Source organism: Mangifera indica, chromosome 3, assembly GCF_011075055.1.
Source record: "Mangifera indica cultivar Alphonso chromosome 3, CATAS_Mindica_2.1, whole genome shotgun sequence".
Lineage (NCBI taxonomy): Eukaryota > Viridiplantae > Streptophyta > Magnoliopsida > Sapindales > Anacardiaceae > Mangifera > Mangifera indica.
The window spans coordinates 19,960,219-19,983,042 of NC_058139.1; the positions used below are offsets into that span (position 1 = coordinate 19,960,219).

General features: G+C 33.3%; 1 pseudogene; it reads left to right on the forward strand.

Moving 5' to 3' along the window:
- LOC123211620 overlaps positions 1–19,870 on the forward strand; it is a 36,561-nt pseudogene extending 16,691 nt beyond the window's left edge.
- The last annotated feature ends 2,954 nt before the right edge of the window (positions 19,871–22,824 follow it).

Below are 22,824 nucleotides of genomic sequence, written 5' to 3' on the forward strand. Positions count from 1 at the left end.
AACAATCTCACAAAGAGAGTCAAGTAGTTATGTGGTAGGTAATTTTCAGTTTGGTGGATCGTGACAAAGTGTGTTTCATAGACGTGTGATTCACTGGCCAGAAAACCTTAATAAACACATCAGAAATATTACCGATAAGAGAGAGTGTGTCAACAAGATGAATATTAAAGTGTCAAAATAAATGGTTGGAAAGAAAGAATGCAGTTGTGCAAATGTAATTACAATTTTCTAAAAGATAATGGATAACTATAACAAATAAAAAAAATAAAACCCTAATTTTAAATATTACTGAAAGATTTTTTCGATAATACCCAAAATTAATAAATAAGATTTTATTAATAAACTAAACATTGAGTGAAAACTAGTCCTTTGACCCAGACATAATGGTCAGTTAATGGACTTTTGTAATAAAAAGTCATAGAAATGAGAGCCCAACAATTAATTAGTAGTATACATTGTATCCCTACGTTCCCATGTGCCTGTGACATGCATGGGGAAATTTTATTATCGGCGGATTCTTTGAACAAAGAAAGAAGACAAAGTTGAGCTCCGTAGCCAACAAGGACCGAGATAACATCGCCTGTTTATTACTTTAATTAATGGCGCGATTTTTCAACGACTCCCACCTGCTATGCCAACAAACCTACAAACAAAAACTTTGATTTTTTAAATGCAGTGAATTAATTAATAATCAATGTTTAAAATATGTTATAATTGCCTTAATATCTACCATTCACTTGCATTTAAATAATTAAATTTAGATCTCCTCTTTCACTTGCTTCCCTTCCATACTTAACATTCAATTGGGCAGTCTATTGGTCAATGAGTCATTGGCATGACACGGAAGCACAACCGAAACCAGATTCTAATTATAATTAGGCCAAAACTTATTTCCACCCCTGGTTTAATGCAAATCCGGATTTATGCAGTTAATTTTTGAAAATTTAAATATATATTTTTTATTAAAATTTATTGTTATAATTAAAAATAAATTATTATTTAACTAAAAATATTTAAAAAATAAAAATTCATAATTTTTTCTCTAAATTTAAAAATAAATTTTTTTTACTTAAAATTTAAAAAATAACTATTTTTTTAAAGGAATTTTGCCATCACCTGAGACAATAAAGTCACCGCTCTCTCCATCGCAACATGAACAGTAACAATCTTTTAAGATTTTTAGACCATTGAAACAGAAAAAGTAGAATGCTATCACCACTAGTCAGCCAACCAACCCGAGTCCACCAATAATGAACAACAGCAAACGACAGCTTCTGGTCGATCATCAGGAGAATGACACTAGAATGCTCGGGAGAGGCTGTAGGCCATCCGTCTCCTCGTCTTCTCGTCGAAGATAGCCGAAGAAACGGAAGCAAGGAGAAGTCGTCTTCTCGTCTCCTTGTCTCTCCGTCTTCTCCTCGTCGGCGATCTTTGACGAGAAGCCGTCCGAATTATTCTTCTCTGCTTTCGTTTCTTCAACGAGTTTGGTTTTCCTTCATACGTTCTGTCAACAGGAAGAATCGATTAACTCATACATTTGACTTTCAGACAATATTACTTGTAATTTTTGTTATACTTATTACTACCACAATTCCCTTAATATTTGCTAACAACAAAATTTCTTTTTGGTTTTCATAATTTTATTAATTATTATTTTTCTTTAATTTCATACTGAAAAAACCTTTTTTTACATAAACAATAAAAAAACTTAATAAGCTCTAAATAGATAAAATGTGCAAGTGATTGAGACAACTTAGCTTTTGTAAACTTAATTGATCAAGAATTTGTATAATATAAACACTGTAATAAAGACCATGGACAGTCTTTGTTATAGTGTTTACATTACACTCCTTTTTGATTAATTGATTCTACAAAAGTAAAGTTGTTCCAATCATTTAAATACATGTTTCATTTATAACATATTAAATGTTTTTATTATCAAAATATTTTTAAAAAAATTAATAATTAACAAAATTTTAAAAGCAAAATAGAAACTAAGTTATTAATAGACATTAACAAAATAGTGGTAATAGCATCTATAGAAAAAGTGTGAGAGACAATGTTAGATGACCACTCATGCGAGTTATTTAGTTCTTCTTAGTGATTGAGCATATGAAAAATAGTTGTTTTGGCTCAAGTATCAGAAACTCAAGAAGACACAATTAGAGAAAACAAGTCTATTACGATACCACCGATAAAATAAAATTTTTTTTTTAATTAAACAGGGCAATTAGTAATAGAAAAAAATTGTATATCATTTGAAAATGATTTTCCCAAGTTGGCCCGGCTTGAAAGCCCTCAACTATGCACAGGCCTTGGGCCTACCTTGACCCACTAATGCGTGTAACTATATCCCGGCAAAAACTACTTCAATATTCTATTATATATGACATATGTTTTACGATGTGATTCATTGCAAGTGCCTTTTTAAGCCATATGTACCTCTATTGGTTCCAAGTTAAGATTAACTGACAAGTAGATGTGTTGTCTCAACCAAAACTTTCACTTTTCTGCGTCTTATGGAGAAGATAAAATGAATTGAATGTGTTTTCTGATAGAAGATAGTTGCAGGAAGGATATCAAATCTTAATTTGTATTTGGAAGCATCAAGACGAACCAAGATCAAGAGTACCCGATGCTCCTGTTGTTAACAAAAGGGCTGCTGCAAGAAGGAATTAAAAACTCACAAATTGTTGAAATATTTAACTCTGCTTTGAAACACTTGAGAATAGCAGTCCTCAATACATTTAATTGTTTGTATAAAAGTTGCAAACTTTATTCAAGTGTTCTCCATCTTCACAGCTTGAACTGATAAAGCAATGACTTATCACCAACTGCCCCAGCAAAATATGAGTTCAAATATTCAGAAATAAGAAAATCCCTGTAAACAGGTGGATTTTCTTCTGATGTCAATTCTTTAATTGGTCCTTAGAGCTTTAGGGTTCCAGTAGCATGTCCAGTGAAAAAGCATGCTACAAAAATCTTCGGAACAAATCCATTGCCGACGACTCTGTGGTCAACACTTCTAAAGTTTTTGTTCGATATAACCTGGAGAAAGTTCCCTATATTTACCACCAAACCTCCAGCGATGGCTTCAACATCGACCCACTGATTTTCATGGAAGACTTGAAGACCAACGATTTGGTCAGGATAGAAGGATCAGAGTGTTTAGTAGCTCCCAAGGTAAGCTCTGCCTTGGGGCACGATGCACAGTAGTGGCAAGCGATGCTAAATCCTTCAGTGCACCCCATCTCTTTTAAATGTTCAGGTTTCAGCACTAAAGCCATCGATAACAGTTCAAATAGAGTTTTCCTTAGCCTGGAAACATTTTCTATCTACGCCACTGAACTGTCTCTGCAAAACAATTTCATACATGTTGAAAGGAAAAACAACCATACTTGCTCAATTAAAAATAAAAAATCATTTTTCATTTTACTTCTATTGTATCTACTCGCTGAAAGCACAACAGTTAATAAATTAGCTTTGGTAAATATTTTGTAACTTGTTGGGTTGACATTTATTGGTTGGGATAAGGGATAGCAGCTAGTGTATAAGCATGGAGAAAAACTTCACCGTTGAGCTAGCTTTTGGGGTGAGAGATGCCCAATTGTAGCTACCAGTGGTGAAAAAGCCGGTTACAACAATCACCCCAAGAGTCCACAGGAGTAGCTAGTTAATATGAAGGTCGACTAACCAGTAACACATTGCTCCTCCAAATGGCTGGTTGTAAAATGTATTAAACTAATGGTTCAATGTGTGAGGGAAAGAGAGATTGTTAGGTTGTCTCACATCGATTGGGAAAAAGAATAAGTATTAATATATAAGGGTGAAGAAAAGTTTCATCTTTTAGAAACAGTAATGATCAGTTAACCTGAATATTCAAATAAAGCTCGTTACTCTTTTGAATGAATGGTTGTGAGAGTTGTCAAACCGATGACGTGATGTGAGGGAAGATTTTTGGGTTATTCCATATCGGTTGAAAAATGGGTTAGGTGTTAATGCATAAGAGAAAGTTTTATCTTTAAAACTATTAAAGATTAAAAAAAAATCCTTGTATCCTCTGAATTAGCAGTTTTTGACACACAAAGGACATGATTGTTTGTACCTCAAGCAACCCTGACAACACTTCAAAACTTATTGTTTGAAATAACCTGAATCTTTTTGTAAGAAGCATTAGAAACATTTGTGATAAATTTAAATGACAAAATCCAGAAAATGAGATAATTCAAGAGTGTTTAAATTCATTTCATTGTAATATAAGCATAAAATAGGGACTAGTCAGGTGTTGCTGTCGAAAACCAACAACATTTTCAAGAAGGAATTTGATTTTCCTTTATGCGTCAAGATTATTAAACTTCTTAATACAGAAGACTGGCGTTCAAAACTCAAGTCTATTCAGCTAACTACAGAAAGACATGCAATTTTAGCCCTTATTTCCAACTTACAAACAAGGTTCTCAAAAAAATTCATTCATACGCAAATCCTTTATGATTATTTTATTGAATTGAGAATAACCAGAGAATTTTTCATCAATCCAAGACAGATATCCTCAAACACAGGTTTCTAGCATCCACAAATCCAGCATAAGCACGGGCTTATTCTCAAACCACACAAGCATCGACATAAGCAAAGACATCTTCAAACTTGAGTTCCTAACAACCCCAAATATAGTTGGCCTTATTTTAAGAAGTAAGAAGGTGCAACTCCAGCTCCAAGAAGCCACAAGTAACGACGGCAGACATCAGAGTATAAAAGGTGCCAATGCAGACACTCCTGCGGTTCTTTTTGAGCGAAACTGAGCGATCATTTCTGTTATGGTAATTTGGCGATAGAGTGGTGGGTTTTCTTCCTATACCAACTCCTTAATTGGACCATACAGCCTCCAGTTATACTCCGGCAAAGAACTTGTTCTGAAAATACTTGCTAATGAGATTCTTGGGCCCTTGAGTTGTCGTTGGTAATGAGCTGCAGAAATCAGAAAAACATAAAAAAAAAAACAAAAAACAAAAATACTTAGGTGGAATTATATAGTACATGGAAATAATCCATTTTTATTGGCAGAAGATAAATAGTAAAATTGTCCAAACTGGTTCCTAATTAAGGAGAGACAACCGTAACCTCCATATATGAAAATTGCAGTTGGTGTGTATTTGTGTGGAATCCCATGAATCATGCAACGGAAATAATCCAAGTTTAAGAGCAAAATATAATATCAGGGATCTCTCTACTTGTGTCTACTGATCACATCCTTTTAATGAAATTCTAAATAAATGTGAATACATAAAAGAAACAACCCTAATATAAATAACCATGTTAAGAAAATGAGAATTAGACTCAAAACTGGATCTAAATGATTCCTAAGATTTAAGAACAAAATTTAGTGAGGATAGGTTCTAATTAGAAACCTATGAGGACAAGTTTTTACTCGTAACCTATTTAGTTGGTTCTGGTTTCTTTCTAACATCGTTCACAGAATAGTAGAAATTTATGAGAAAGGAAAAAAATAAAACCTCGAAAATGGCATGGATTGAACCATCAAAATATCTTGAAATCAAATTTAATCCATCACAATGCATAATCCCATAACAAAACCAAAGATTTTTCATATACAAATATGTTTCACACGAAATTTAATTTAAAAATAAAAAAGAGAGAGCACTTTTCACCTTTTGCAATGTCATGAACTACTTCCATCTAATGCACATGAAATTTGAGTGACCAAAAAATCTCAAATTATAGGACTCATTGCATCTTTCATACAATTTTCAAGTAAACTGAAAAAATCAATAAACAAATGATCCCTTAACTTGTCTCCGTTAACAACAAGAATTTTGGGCATTTTAATGAAAATTTTCATTATTAACTAATGTACACAATTTATAATTTTGCACAAGATGAACTATGGTATTGGCATTGCAGATCTAATAATGGAGCCTAAGATCCACTATGATTATAGAATTTTTTTAATATAATTTGAAAAAATAAAAAAACAACTTGAGGATGTCGTTTAAACTGTAAAAAATATTAATATTAATATTATTAATCGGATCCACTATAAGAGTAATGGAGCCTGAGAATTAATATTGTTAATATGATTAATTTTAATCATATTGCGCCATTGTTTTTTAATATTAGTAATGTCTCCATTGACGACATCCTCAAGGTGACACAGTGGATCCGATTAATTAATAGGCCAAACGACTATTTCCCACCCAAGGTTTAGCGTTTTCTCAAATGTCCCCCCTTTAACTATGGAAACACTAAACACCCACCCATGACCGGTTAGATTTAACAGAACCCTAACGCCTAAAAATTTTATTTCTTTTTGCCCCCCTAAACTTTAAAAACTAACATTTTTCCCCAGCCTAAGTTTTAAAAAACCGCAGTTTCACCCTAGGGTTTGGTTTTGAAATCTCCGACGACCTCTCCGGCTCCGTTGCCGACGGCCTCTCCCTCCCGAAGCAACCTCTCCTTCCGGCGATCTCTTTCCTCCCATTCGGAGGTCCGATCGGCACCCAGAGACGAATTCTTCGTCTCCCACGGCGTCTCCGGGCGCCGATCGGACCTCCAAATGGGAGGAAAGAGATCGCCAAAAGGAGAGGTTGCTTCAGGAGGGAGAGGCCGTCGGCAACGGAGCCGAAGAGGTCGCCGGAGATTTCAAAACCAAACCCTAGGGTGAAACTGCAGTTTTTTAAAACTTAGGCTAGGGAAAAATGTTAGTTTTTAAAGTTTAGGGGGGCAAAATTATTTCTATTTTAGTTTATTTTTAATATTATAGCGAAAATGACGATTTTACCCTTACCACCGTTAGGGTTTTATTAAATCTAACCGGTCATGGGTGGGTGTTTGGTGTTTTCATAGTTAAAAGGGGGACATTTGAGAAAACGCTAAACCTTGGGTGGGAAATAGTCGTTTGGCCTAATTAATATTATTAACCGGCCACTTCCGTAACACTTTAAATAGAAAGTAATGGAGCCTAAGATCCACTATGATTAATATTAATATTAATATAATTTGAAAAAAGCACCTTGAGGATGTGACATAGGAAATGAAAGTCGACAGTGGAGGAATCAGAAAAGGCAGCAAAAAAACACCTTGATTAATATTAATATTATTAACCGGTTTTGGTTTGGTTTTGGTTTTGGATCCGATTAATTCTCAGGTCAGTTTCAATTCCTTAAAGTGATGGAACAACCTACCCACACAACGATGATTCCACTACTTCAAAACCCAAACCGAAATCAATTTGATTGAAGCTGATTCTGAATGTTTCCACTTCCACTCTGATTTTTACACACCCTAAATGTTATGGACACTGGTAGAAGAGCTGATTATGTTCCAATACGAATACTAAAACCAATTGAACCATTCGATTTGGACTCTATAAAACCCAATTGCCCAATTCCATTGATTTAGAGTGGCACTGAAACTCAATTTTAATTATTATATTTCAAGTAAATTAGATAGATAATAAGGTTTTTAATTTAATTATATCCAATTAGATAAATTATAATGTCTTGAAAATTTCATTTTTTTAAGTAGATTAGCATCTAATTTACTTAAATTAATTGAAATTTCAGTTGAATTAAAGTTAAGTATGCTAATGTCAAAAGATAATTATTTTATCATATTATGATTAAAAAAAAAAACTTAAAATTAATAACTTTTTCCTTTCATTTTTTAGCCAACCTAGTTCATACATAATGAGATGGACTTAATCTGAACTAAATCTCCTATGTTCGCGACAAGAGCTTCGGGAGTTGGGGCAACGTCCATCCATTGATTTTCATAGAGGACTTGAAGGCCACCGATTTGGTTATGTAGAAGCACAGTGAGAAAGCCACAGTCAGCATGTGCGGCTGTGCCCATCGCCAATTCGGGTTCAGGGCAGGCCGGATAGTAATGGCAGGGTACGAAGATGGTCTCTGCACAACCCATGTCGTTCGGGTAATTGAGGTGAAGCCACAGAGCTTCAGAAATCAGTTTACTCAAGAAATCATTTCCTCAACTTAATCCAGAAATTATTAAATTCTTTACAATTTCTGGATTAAGTTAACTGATTCCTTCGATTGACATTTCCTCTCGAGCACCACTTTACTTCGAGGTTTAAAGTCATCCATGTAAATATACTCAAGAAAGGTTGCATTAGTGGAAATCAAGACCTTTTCATCCTTTGGATTGTAGAAATATCCCCCCTATAGTCCCTTTAGGATATACCACAAGCAAGTATAATTTCGTATGTGGATCAACTTCCTTGTTAAGCACGGGAGTAGGACCCCCAAATCCTTATGTGATTTAGAGGTGGTTTGTTGCCCTCCCATAATTCATATAAAGTCTTAAAAACTGATTAGATGGGACATCATTCATGATATAATATATTATTGTGAGAGCATATCCCTAAAAAGGTTTAATAACTCATTATGAATTCTGTCATTTCCACCACGGTTTCATTCCTTCTTTTTGTTACATTATTCTGTTGTAGAGTTTTTGTTGCAGTCAACTAGAACATTACCCTATGGTCCACCAAATTCTCTGAAAATACATCAGATAGGTATTCACTACCTATATCTTAACGATCGAAGTGATTTTATAGATATCTACCCAATTGGTTTTCCAATTCTACTCGAAACTTATCCAAGGTTTCGCTTTTATGACATATTAGGTATACAAATTTAACAAATCCAAAGTAAATGCCAATGAAAGTGATAGAATACTTATAACCAGCTTGTGTCTTGACATTCATGAGACCATAAGCATCATTACGCACCAAATCTAGTTATCCTTCCAAAGACCCCTTGATCATAAAAGGGTTTTTTTTTTTTTTTTTTTGTCATTTCCCGTGCAAACAAGATTCACGTTGGTGGTAAAAGATTTAATTCTAAGAAACTTAGAGGTCTATCTTTCGTGAGCCTTTGTATATTGTTATGGCTAATATGACCTTGTCTCAAAAGCCACAAATTGGTTGCATTTGATCTAGAAGGTAGCCCTCTTAATGCTACTGATTAGTTCTATATCAAGCAGTGTGTACTTCTTGGGGTTAATAAAATATACATTGTTTTTCATTCACCCATTATAGATAAAAGGCTTTTTTAATGTTTCTTAATACTTGGAAGAACTAGACAAAATCCGTATTTTTATAACAATAAAATGCTACTTCTTTCAACATTCCATATTTCATATATAAAATTCTAACTTCTTAAAGAATCTCTAAACTCTTTGTAGGACCTTTACTTATAATTTCAGAACAAGTATATTATAGATTTATAACTTCTTAAATAAGACTTTTTGCCGCAATAACAAGAGAAGCTTCAAGCTGCGGGTTGACCCACCGCTTCCAAATCGAAGGTGACTTCACAGCTTAAAATGTTCAAGTGCAGAGGTTCCTTTAAGTCCTTCTGGCTTTGGATGGACATGATTGACGAGCCTCACAGTAAGAATAGGGTTGGTTGGTGTTGAGCTTTGCAATTTCAGATTAAGAGGCGAGAAGACAGAAGAGTTTATCTAGGGTTGAGTTAGAGAATGGTAGAATTTTGGATTCTTTTAATTTAGGTTTAAACTTTAAACTTTTAATTTTTTAAAATTTATATATTTAGTTAAATTGTATACAGTGTGAACCTAGTTAAACTGGTTTACTGCTTTTTCTTTTTTTGGTTCACAGGTTTTTACTAAGTTTGTCCAGATTAACATTTGGTTAACAATCGCATAAAAATCAGATTGAATTAATAACTTATTTATGATTAAATTGGGTAAACCGATGATCCGATCCAATTTTGACAATACTGCTTTTGACAAAACATTATATATATTTTTTATCTTAGTATTGTCTTAAGTGTTTTATAATAAAAGTTGAAATATCATAACAAAATATGATAAGATAACTATCTTCAATTTTAAATTCTTTGTTTTACCTTTTACAAGTTGGATAATTTAAAACAGGTTAAATCATTAAAAATATATATAATCTATGTTATGCCTAATAAGGATATATGTGTCAAAACATTGGTTTAAGAATGTTGATGAGATCTCCTGAACCAATTAAAGTATGCAATTCATAGTCTTATACAAGTCAGACGATGATAATAGCAATTAAGATCTTATAAGATTTTGGTTTCTACTACAATATATACGAATATATGAATGAAAAAAGAAAATGAGACACAAGATTTTCAAAGTAATTTAGTCTAATGATAAAAAAACTTACATCCACATTGTAGGTATTAGTTGATATTATAAAGTATATCCTAAAAAGAATGTATACAAGATACAATGTACTGTTGTACCCTTTTTTTGTCTTTTCTCCCTCTCTCGATGGTGTTTTATATTTATTGGAATTGAAAAAGAAATTACATTCAAATAAGATAATTAAGAATTTCTAATTCAAATATGATTTATAAATTTATTTTTATATTAATCGAACTTAGAGGGAATACATAAAATAATGAAGATATTTTGATTGGCTAGGAGAAAATAGCTCATGTACTTCAACTTCATCATGCAAAGCACAAAAAATTTTGTCAAATGCAATATTAATCTCAACATGTTCTACTGCACCACTTGCACCTAGTTGAGGTGCTTCAATTTGTATTGCTTTCCTCTTCATAGATGCACATGAAGGCACCATAGTGCTATCACTAGACGCATGAGATATAAACATGACTTGCTTTGGATGAATCGAATTTCCTTGATTCCATTTTCTATATCAGACAACCATGTATTTGAGCTTGTGTGAAAGAAATTGAGAGATTTTAATATCATGAATGAAATATAAAGTAATGGTTACTGTAATGGAGTTTCGCAAATAATGCTAAGACTTGCCAGTAACATATCTCAAATGTTTGACAATCAGAGCTCCAGGAAGGTATTCGAAAATTGAGTTTTATAAATTTTCAAAACTTAAATTTTAATATCAACTTTTTTATTATCATTTATGTCTAGATAATTTGATGTTCACAGTTTTAACTATTTGAATTATTCTATTAATTATTAAAAAGCCAAAAGACTTCTTCCGATTTGAGGTATAGTGAATACCCGAAGTCTCACCCTCTAACTTTCAAAAACTTAAATACTCATCCAAAATCGTTATTTAACCAAAAAAAAAGTTAAAAAACTAAAGTTTGATTACATTTCCCCCCTCCCCCCCCTCAATTTGAAAGCTAACATTTAACCCCTATCCCAAGTTTGAAAAGTGGCAAATTCTCTCCTAAGGTTTTCTCTCTGACGACTGATTTCTTCATGGCTGTCGGCTGACCTTCCCTCCTTCTTCTCCCTTGGCTCTCCTCCTTCTTCCCTCCCTCATCAGAGACAGAGTCTCAGACTTCATCTTAGACTTTTGTCTTCGTCTGACATCAAAGAAAATTGCTTTGAAATATTGTTCAAATTGGCAAGGAAAGAGAAAGACCAAGCACTCAGCACACATTGCAGCCGTGGATGTTGCTCAACCAAATACTGCACAAGCTGGCTTTGCACGAGAAATATAACCCGTTGTTGGCAATCTAGGCAAGGGAAAATTAGACCAACATCAACTGTATTGGTTATGTTAAAACCATATCTTGACCCTTAGATATCTGACCACATCATCTCAGATGCAATAATACTGAGGGAAACTACCAAACTTTCCAAACCAATCAATATATCTTTGCCTAATGGAGAAAAGGCAAAAGCAACAATTATTGGAGATGTCAAATTAAATGACTTTATTTCTTTAAAACGTGCATTACGTTTGCCTGAATTTAATTGCAATCTGATATCAATAAGCAAACTGACATAAGATCTGAATTGTTCTGTTCTCTTTCTACAAAATGAATGTTTGATTCAGGACCTTGCTAGAAAGATGGTGATTGGATCGTGTAGTCTAAAAGGGTTCTCTATCAGTTCATTCAAGATCACTTGAGAAGGGTATGCGCGGCAGAATTACTTTTGCAAGTTGATTTTTCACATTGAAGACTATGACACTTTCCTTCAGCTAGAATTCGATCATGTTGTCAAACTAATGAAAATCGAATTCGGAAAATGGGTTAAGCAAATTAGATCCGACAATGAATTAGAATTTGTCTCAGGAAATTTCAAGAGATTCGAACTCAATGAGGGGATTATTCATCATACATCATGTTCACTCACCCCACAACGGAGTTGCGGAACCAAAACACGGGCACCTTATGAAGCTATAACATCAGAAGCTGAAGGTTGACCCCTTGCTTCCAAATCGAAAGTGACTTTAGCGCTTAAAACGTTCAAGTGCAGAGGTTCCTTCAAATCCTTCTGGCTTTGGATGGACATGTTTGACTTTTAAATAATCATTTTCAATTGTTTCCCCGTAAACGGGGGGATTCTCTTTGGAAAGCAGCTCTTTTATTGGACCGTACAATTTAGAATCCCTCCCTTGTGCTCTGAAGACACATGCCACCGTGATTCTTGGGCCTACATTTTTCGCCAAATCCATGTGGTGTACACTTTTGAACTTGTCATTGGCTCTCAGCTGTAGGAACAGAGAAGACAAAACCAATCAGGCCTTCGTGTAAATAAATTATGTTTAATTAATGGTAAGTCGGTTGACTTGCCTGTAACATATCTCCGATGTTGAAAAATAGAGCTCCAGGGATTGGGTTAACATCTACCCATTGATCCTGATGGAGGACTTGCAGGCCACTCGTTTGGTCTTGCAAAACAACTGTGATGAAGCCACTGTCAGTATGCTTGCTAAGGCCCAAAGTCAGTTCTGGTTCTGGGCATGCTGGGTAGTAATGACCCACAAAATTTAGTCCTCCGGTGCAACCCATTTCATTCAGGTGGTTGGATTTCAGACCAAGAGCTTCCGATATTAATCCAAACACAGTCCCCCCGACCTTCCAGATTTCATCACAGTACTCGATCAGTATATCTCTGCAAGTTGTTCAAATATATATCAGGCTAAAGCTCCAGTACCTATGTAGCATAGATACAGAAACATAGAAACATGCAAACGCGAAAAGGGAAACACTGAAAGTTTTTTCTATAAAACAATGTCTATCAAACTTCAAAAAGCCGATTTTTTGGGCATTCGTTCACAATTGGAGAAGCTGGTGATGGAGAGAAAATAAGTGTTAACATGCCAAACAGAAGAGAAGCTTCATATGCTGGAAAGGAGATGAGACAAAATCAGAGTTAAGGTTTGACATTGTGGAAGGAGAGTAAAACGGAAATCGATTAAAAAATAAGTTATTTTCCTAAAATGCCTTAAGAATTTATTTATATTTCTAAAACGCCCCCAAAAAGTTGTGTACCAATTTCAGGGCATTTCAGAAATGCAGAAATGCATTGTGCTTCCTAGCCCTCTATAGAAGAACAAAATAATCCAATATTGGTGTTATTTCATACCTGCAAATTATCGATGCTCTATATAAATCAAAATTGCTATGATAGATCTGTAAGTGATTAAAGCAAAAATCTGGTATAAGTCTTGTTATTTTGTTTTATTTTTCCATATATCAGTCTATATCATGTCGTACACATGGTATTTGGGTCAGTCAAGAGTTATCATTAAAAAGTCTTATTTTTATGGTTTGTTATTGATATCAGTTAGTCATGAGATAATGATTCCTAAACATTTGCTATTTGTTGAGTTTTTATATTTAAGAGTTTCTTAAATGAACAAAAAATGCATACAAGTTTCCTACTCTAGGGTGTCTTTCAGTTATATGAGTAAATTCCTCTTAGAGTTATTTCTTCAATCACTTTGTTTCAAACCTCTGTCTCAGTTAACATCTGGTTTCAAAGCAAGGTTCAGGTCTCTGAACATTGGCAAACAATTCAAATGGTTTGAGTATTTCTCAACTTGCAATTCCAGTTTTTTAAGGCACCAACTGTGAGGTCTAGAGTATAAAGATGAAGACTCTTTTCATTTCCCAAGATCTGTAGGAATTTGTAGAGAGAGGTTATTCTGAAGAAGGTGTGGCAGCTAACACTTTAAGAGATGTTTAGAAGAAAGACGTCAAGGCTCTCTTTTTTATTCGACAAGTTATAGATGATGCAATTTTCCTTCGAATTTCAATAGCAACAAAGTCGAAAGAGGCATGGGATCAACTCAAGAATGGGTATCATAGCACAGAAAAGGTGTTTATAAATAGTAGGTTAATTGACCCCCCATCAAGATTCAATAAACCGCAAGATCTACATTTATATTATCCACCCAGATCATACACTTGAAATATATTAAGTTTATCTTTATTGATCACTTAAGCTCATCTGTAACCTGACATTGAACTATTCAATTATCTGATTTTATTAAACCAAAAATATAATTATTGTTAGCCTACATCAGAAAATTTCTAACACCTACATGTTGATTAAAGATAGTGTAAACATCAAAGGAATCAAACAATTGTGTTGTATGCCTTCTTGTTTAGATTTGTATATTATTATTGTTTTTGGCTCATTGAAAAATTTTGTTATACTACAGCTTATTAGTAGTATACAACTTCTATATGCATGAGAAAGCAAATGGTGATCACAAGCTCAAGCAACATTCAACCAGGGATTCCACATGTTAGAATATACTGAGAATATACTATTTTTTAGTTTAGACCGCTCATATGGATGTAGAAAAACAAAACAAACAAATCTAAAGACTCAAAAAGTATTGTAATTAGGGAGTTTACCATATAAACGTTTATTGGAACTTTGGTTATCAGTTACTATAACAAGAATATAATTGATTGTGTAGATAATAATGAGAGCTACTTCTCCCCCAAATTGTTCAGGGCATGAGATAAATATCAATTTTTATATTCTGCATGGCTGATTTGTTGAGAGATACTAGGATAAGATCGATGAACACTTGTACATGTTGGGAAAGAAGGTTAAAAAGTTTAACATTTGTGTACTCAATGACATTATTAGTTCAATAAGCAGCAAAGGTCACATAAACCTATGGTAAATGAGAGTGATTTTTCATATAATTTATCCAAGTGAAATGAGAATAATTATCAATGAAAATTACAAAATTAGTAAAAGAAATAAAGCTATTATTGTTAAAGGATAAAAAATAATATTTGCCAAGTTCACAAGATACACAATCAAAACCATCATAACATTTCTTAAATAACCACTAGAACATAAATACTTCAAATAAGAAGAGGAAGCATGATCAAGACAAGAATGACAAGTAGAAAAAGACACAAAGACAACACACTTTGACAGAATGGGATGAATAATGTAATTTGGGAAGGTAGTTAAAGAAACATTAGTTCGAATAGACTATCAACTTTATGCCTGCTCCTAAAGATTTATCTCATCCACGGATCTGCATATAATAACCATGATGAGAAAAATGTATATCAAGTTTAAGATCACATAATTGCCCAAGATTTACTAAGAATTTAGGAAAAAGAAATGTATTAGATAGACAATAATTCTCAAGAGTATGAATAATAAGAGAATTAGACATAACCTTTTTAGATGTAAACATGTAAAAATCAGTAGTCGTATGATTGTAGCATGTAAAGTTAAAGTACCAAGAAAAGGATTTACTTGGAATGACAAATAAAACAGAAGAAGTGGAGGTACAAGTGATCGATTGTGTTATAGCTTGTTTCAAAGTATCGAGGTCTACTTGACTAAGAAGCTCATCTAATGTAAAGACTAGAAAACAAACATTTATGGTAGCAAAAAGTGTGTTATAAACAAAATCCTTACCAGATTTACACTTGGATTGACTTTATCGTCCCACACCGTACTTGGATTACAACTTAAAACATTCAAAGATGACATGACCAAGTTTGTGAGAATATCGACAAGTCACTTTATGCGGCAATGAAGAGGAGGCAAGAGTAGCCAAAATAATATCAATGGATAGTAAAGATTGTCGAGACTTTACGGTACCTAATCGAGTCTCCTCAACACATAATTCTATAGCATTGTGTCAAGATCGAAAAAAGTATCCCTACGTAGCAAAAATGATTTGATTGATTCAAATTCATCATTCAAGACCACAATACAATGATAAACTCTATACTCATCTCATTCTTTTGCATAAAGCACTACATCATGAACATCATGTCATTTTGGCTTAGATAAAGATAGTTAGCCCCATGAAGTAGTCATCTCAAATAAAAAACCATTAATTGATTGAATTAGTTTTTGATGCATGCAATTAAAAGCACCATAGAGTTGAGATCAATGAATGGCATTGGTTGTAAAATATCATTTGGCAAGCATATCCAAAACTTTTTATTGCAGTCTCGAGACAACCAAATTTGAAGTCAATGATCTTGTTTAAAAATAGTTGATTAACAATTATGATTGCATTTGAAATCTAATGAGGCAATAAAGAAAACATGTTTGGCAAAAGAAGAATTGGCACTCATGGATGATGATGTTGAATTGCTGAACTTGAATATATGTTTTTGAAACTAGAAAAAAAAATTAGATCTGGATATTATTGGGGTTGGTGCCTTAAAGCCAATCCCCATAACGACAAAAGTTTATTAATAAAGATTATATTTATAATTTTTGTGGTATTCTTTGTCCATAGAGTATATTAATATATGTTCAGATAAATATTTTTAAAATAGTTGAATTGTGATGAGGGGATCAGTGTTCGATACTTGATCGTGAGAACCCTGTAAGCACAATAAGTAGTTGTTTTTTTTAAACGTTCGTAAATTTTGATATTACCATGAAAAACTCATGGGTAATAATGATAAAGTTATTCATAGTGTTGAATGACCTCATCAAAAGAGGATGATAGTTCACACAGGTTAAAGTTATTTATTAACAACTTGGTATAATACATAAATGCATGTTGAAGATATGTTTACCAGACCGACCCACTAAGAGGATTTCATATGATGGTTGCTCCAATGTTTATAGAATATATCCTCTTAGTGAAAAAAGTACATGTAATCATTAGACTTAAGATCATTGGACTTTCTTGTGCAAAAGATCAACATGGTTTGACACCAGCATAATATAATCCGATCAAAGCATTCTCAAAAAGATGGTGATTTGTCATATCAAAATCTGTACTTAGGTTATGATGGATCAATGGAGGATTTATCACTTAGGCTAATATCTTAGTTAGGCCCCTCCACAAGTGGCAACAATCAATTAAACCTATGGCAATAGTAGAATTGAGTTGATGCTCAATTTGATTTTTTTTTCATGACTGACAAAAGTTAGTTTTTGTAACTCAATAATCCTCGAGAGAGAAACTTTATCTATACTTCAACTTTGAAGAAATATCATATGACGAAAATATCAAATTATATAAGTAATCGTATCACTGACAGGTTAGAAGTCATGTACTGACACTCCACTAATTGAGTGGTTATGATGTTTTGCTAAAAGCCAATTTTGGTCTGTGTTCAGATAGATGCTGGATCAAGAATTCGATATGAATCTAGTCACTACTAACTTAATAAAGAATTTATAAGTCACATATAAAAAGAAGTTGATTGAACTTTGAAAGTATCAGATTTTTTTAGTCTGATGTCATCTGGATTCTAAATTGAGGATTTCAAGTCTTAGAAAAGTCTTTACACCCGAAAGTATATTTTATGACACTTATAGACTAAATTGAAATAATCCTAAATTGTTAAGATTGTATGGAGAAAATACAATGTTTGATTGAATTTATCCAATTGGATAAATCCAACCTCGATTCATAATTAAAATATATATATATATATGATAAAATAAAACTCACATGGGTGGCACCCAGCAAGTGTATATATACACACAAAGTGTCTCACATAAAAATAATGAGGACATATTCAAACGGAAGAAGGAGCCATGGTAGAAAAAGGGCTGGCGCACATTATGCGTATATTCTTTTCACGGAAGAAACTTCATGGAAGAAAGAGGCCGGCGCATATGCGCATAAACAAGAAAGAAGCCGGCGCATATGCACATAAAAAAAAACCTATCCGCATGTATAAATTTCACTTCCTTCCCGTGAATTTCATACAAATCACACATATCATCCTCAAAGTTCCAGTATCCTTTGAGCGTGGTTTTAATCTCTTTTCTCCTTTGTGTTCCATGTAGACCTCGTTTTGGGAGCAACTTCGTAATCTTTCTCGTTCAATTGCTTTTATAGGTATATTTAGTAAATACCCTGTAAGTGTAAATAACATATTTATAAATTAATTAGAAAAGATTTTTACAAAATATTTGTTTGTTTATTAAAATTTTTAATAGTTATTCCTCTAGTCAAAGACTGCAAATTCTCTGCAGATATAACAACAGATTTTGTGTTCCTACCTTTTAAAATAAAACGTATATTATCTTGTTATTTATGACAAAATGAAAATGTGCTCAGGCCCAGATAAAAAGACTTCTCTTCTTGTGGATAAGGATTAACGAGGCTAGCTCGCTATAAAAGTAAATTTTCTTGATTTGCAGATGGTTAAAAGTTTTAATTGTAGAAATGGACATGTAAGCAATTTTAAAGACTCCGACATGTTGATTGAAGATAGTGTAAACGTCAAGCATGCTTTCTCGTTAATTTTTCTTGAATATTATATTGTATTTTGTTCATTGAAAACTTTTATTATAGCACAGCTTAAGACTAGTATACAACTTCCTTTTGCATAAGAAAGAAAATGGCGAGCTCAGGCAAATTTCTGGCAGAAGGGGATTCTACATATGACCGAATAAGTGAATTAAAGGCTTTTATTGAATCAAAAACGGGTGTAAAAGGAATTGTGGATTCTGGAGCTTCAAAAGTTCCACGGATTTTCATTGATGAGCAACATGAGTCCACTGAAAAATCTATTTCAGGAGATTACAATTTACTATTCCTACCATAGATTTTCAGGGTATTGACAAAGATCCGAGTCTACGCTGCGAGATAATCAGAAAAGTTGGAAATGCTTGTGAGAAGTGGGGATTCTTGCAGGTGGTCAATCATGGGATTCCATTAAACATATTGGAGGATATGATCGATGGCATACGGAGGTTTCATGAGCAAGATAGCGACGTAAAGAAAGAATTTTATTCTCGTGATGAAAGAAGAACAGCGATCTATCGCAGCAATTTTGATTTATATAGAGTACGGGTAGCTAATTGGAGAGATTCATTATATTGTGTTATAGCTCCTCGCCCACCTAATCTTGATGACTTGCCTGAAGTTTGCAGGTATGCAACAACACCAATAATGGACTATTTTGTTCCTCTGAATTTGAAACTTAATTTTCTCCTGGATATATATTTTACCAACTTACAGAGATGTAATGAAGGAGTATAGTGATGAAATATGGAAGTTCGGGGTGACTGTGTTTGGATTAATCTCGGAAGCTCTTGGTCTGAAATCCAGCCACTTGAATGAAATGGGTTGTGCAGGAGGACTAACTTTTGTGGGTCATTACTACCCAGCATGCCCGGAACCAGAGTTGACTTTGGGGCTTAGCAAGCATACTGACAGTGCCTTCATCACCGTTGTTCTGCAAGACCAAACGGGTGGCCTTCAAGTCCTCTATCAGGATCAATGGGTAGATGTTGACCCAATTCCTGGAGCTCTAATTGTCAACATCGGAGATATGTTACAGGTAAGTCAACAAACTTAGCATTAATTAAACATAATTAATTTATACTAAGGCGTGATTGGTTTTGCTTATCTTGTGTGTTCCTACAGCTAATATCCAATGACAAGTTCAAAAGTGCATACCACAGGGTTTTGGCGAAAGATGTAGGCCCAAGAATCTCAGCGGTAAGTGTCTTCAGAGCACAAGGGAAGGATTCTAAATTGTACGGTCCGATAAAAGAGCTGCTTTCAGAAGAGAATCCCCCAGTTTACAGGGAAACAACTGAAAATGATTATTTAAAAGTGAAATATGTCCATCCAAGGCCAGAAGGATTTAACGGAACCTCTGCACTTGAACATTTTAAGCTGTGAAGTCACTTTCGATTTGGAAGCAGGGGTCAACCTGCAGCTTTTACTGTAATCGCTTCAGAAGGTGCCTGTGTTTTTTTCCACAATTACATTCTGTTCGGCAGTGTATGAGATCATTATAATTGTTAAGGAAGCTAGCTCATTAAAGCCTGTTTTTTTCCACAATTACATTCTGTTCGGCAGTGTATGAGATCATTATAATTGTTAAGGAAGCTAGCTCATTAAAGCCTATAAATATGATGAAATTATGTGTACAAATTTTTAAATACACAATTCAGAATATAGATAATGTATTATTATATAACTAAATAATTTTAAATTAAATATAAAGTAACATTCAATTATAAGATAATATAAAATTTATATATCTAATTATATACTAAAAAATGTGTATATATAACATTATTCTTATAAATAAATTGGATGGATTTTATTCCTGTGGAGTTAATCTACAATAATGAGGTTGCAGAATTCCTGAAATCAGTTTTCTTGAATTGCAGGTTGGTTAGATATTTTAGCTGTTCAAAAGGACCGGTTGACAATCTTAAAGACTCCCCACATGTTGATTAAAGATACAACAAAATTACGTGCACCTAATTTGAGTAATTAATTGAGAATTTGAATAATATTTTTTTATATGATTATATAATTTTAAATAGACTTGTAAGCAGTTTTAAAAACTCTACGTGAATTTTGTAGACCAAAACTAAAAATGTAATTGATTAATTAATAATTTTATTTGATTAAACCAATTCATTTCAACAATCCTTCATGTGATTATCTTAGTTTAGAGTGAATAATTGCCTCCATGTTTATTCACTTGTGATTTAGATATATCAAAGGATGACATCTCATTGAATGCAAGTTTTCATGTTGTATATTAGAACATGACTCAAAAATGATGAGAGTGTTATTCATAATGTGGATTCCATGGCTTTGAGTAAAAAATTAAAAGCAATGATATGTATATATATTTTTGATACATAATTTATGTATACTGATGATACGTCATTACGTAATTGGGTATTACTTTAGTCATTAATTTAAAATACTCTTATCGCATAATTATATATAATTTATGTATTCTAATAATATATAAAAAATGTGAACGCATAATTTTATTGAAAAGTTAATAGTTTCCTCACAATAACAATATTCATGAATAGAAATTCAAATTGGGTCCACAATTATTAGTTTATAATATTATGATATACCGATTATGTTGGAGATGACTGAGGTTTTTCAATTGATTAAATAATTTAAAATTAAGAATAATTGATTATTTCTTGAAAAACATGTGAAAATAATTTATTATTCATTAATTATTAACTTCTTTAATCATTAATGATATATTATTTTCTTGAAGTAGATAATTATATTTTAATAATTAATAGAATAATTCGAGCTTTAAGAGTTAAAATTGTAAACATCAAATTATCTAGACATAAATAATTCTGAAAAATTTGATATTTGAATTTAAATTTTAAAAATTATAATTCAAATAGTCAAATTCAGATTTTGATTACTGATTTATTCGAATTTTTAAAATAGAAAATTCTTCTTCTTCTTAATACATTATTTGCAACGGAAGTAAAAAAGAACGAAGACCAATGAAACTGGTTATCTTCATTCATTCATTAATTCATCATCTTTGTTTCAATTTCAAATTGAATTACTGCCATAAAAAATTTTTTAAGTCTTGAACTATTTGTTTCACATAGAAGAGGTTTGACAGGGATTTTTTTTGTACGTAAAACTTATTTGAGTCAAACAGTTACTCTGACACTAATTAAGTAAAAAATTTAATTTTGAAATATCATCGAAAGAATTTAAACTTTTATTCTCATATTTAAAATTTCATTCCTCTATCACTAACCTACTGCTTCGAGGTATTAATGATGATCGTTAGAATTACACAACAATGGAGGGTATTGATAGTGATTATTACGTAAATATCATGAATCTTGCTTAGCCTAAAAATTGAAATGTCAGGAGCGTTATTAGCCAGTATTACCTAATAGAAGTGAAGAGGAAAGAAAAATGCCAAAAAAACTGTGAATAACTTCGGTGTTTCATTTCTTTGTTTTGTCAAAATTGCCTTGTTTATTGATTCTGAAAGATTGGATTTTGCATAAGATGGCCTGTGTCACAGGACCAATTCTTCAATGGCGATTGTGCTTCATACTGGCGCCTATGATGCAGCCCAGTCTTCTCAAACTTGGTCCAATAATAACTCAACGTGCTAGGGTCAAGATGAAGAAAGTTCAACAAGCAACAATAGTGCGTGCGGGTGGCATACATGCAACAATCATCAAGAAGGCAACAAGGCAACAAATAACATCAAGTAAATGGCATAACACAAGCATATACGGCCAAAGTCTCTCCCAACATTTATTAATCTGCATCAAGTGATTACAAAGGAAATTATACATGTAAAAGTTATTCCAACGCTCAATACGTGTGCAGGGGCCATGCCCATATTTATAGGGCACACAGACAAGGCAATTACAAATGGTTACATTGGTTTGAATTTGAGCAAGACAGTTCTTGCGTACAACGGCCCACAATATATTCCTAGGGTCTTGTCCAAGAACTGTAGCATCTTGGGCAATATAAACCACCTGCCAAAATTCAGTTGCTGTTAGCAATGCCAGCTCCAAATTTGTTCAAACCGCACCATGCTCTCCGACAAAGCCAGGCAAGCCCATCCAAGCTTCTTGTCTAGAACCAATTTGTGCACTTTGCCTCTTTCTCTTTTGTCAGCCATCTCCGGCAGCCAACCAGCCTTGTTTTGGATTAGATAAGACATGGCTCTATCATCCCCATATGTTCTGCTATCAAATAACTCAATAGGTTCGTATGCCCAATCAATGTACGTGGACAGTCTGCGTCGGCCTTGCCACACAGTGTAATTTGTCTTGGCCCAAGCCTTTTACTCATTTGGCCTTGTTTTCGGG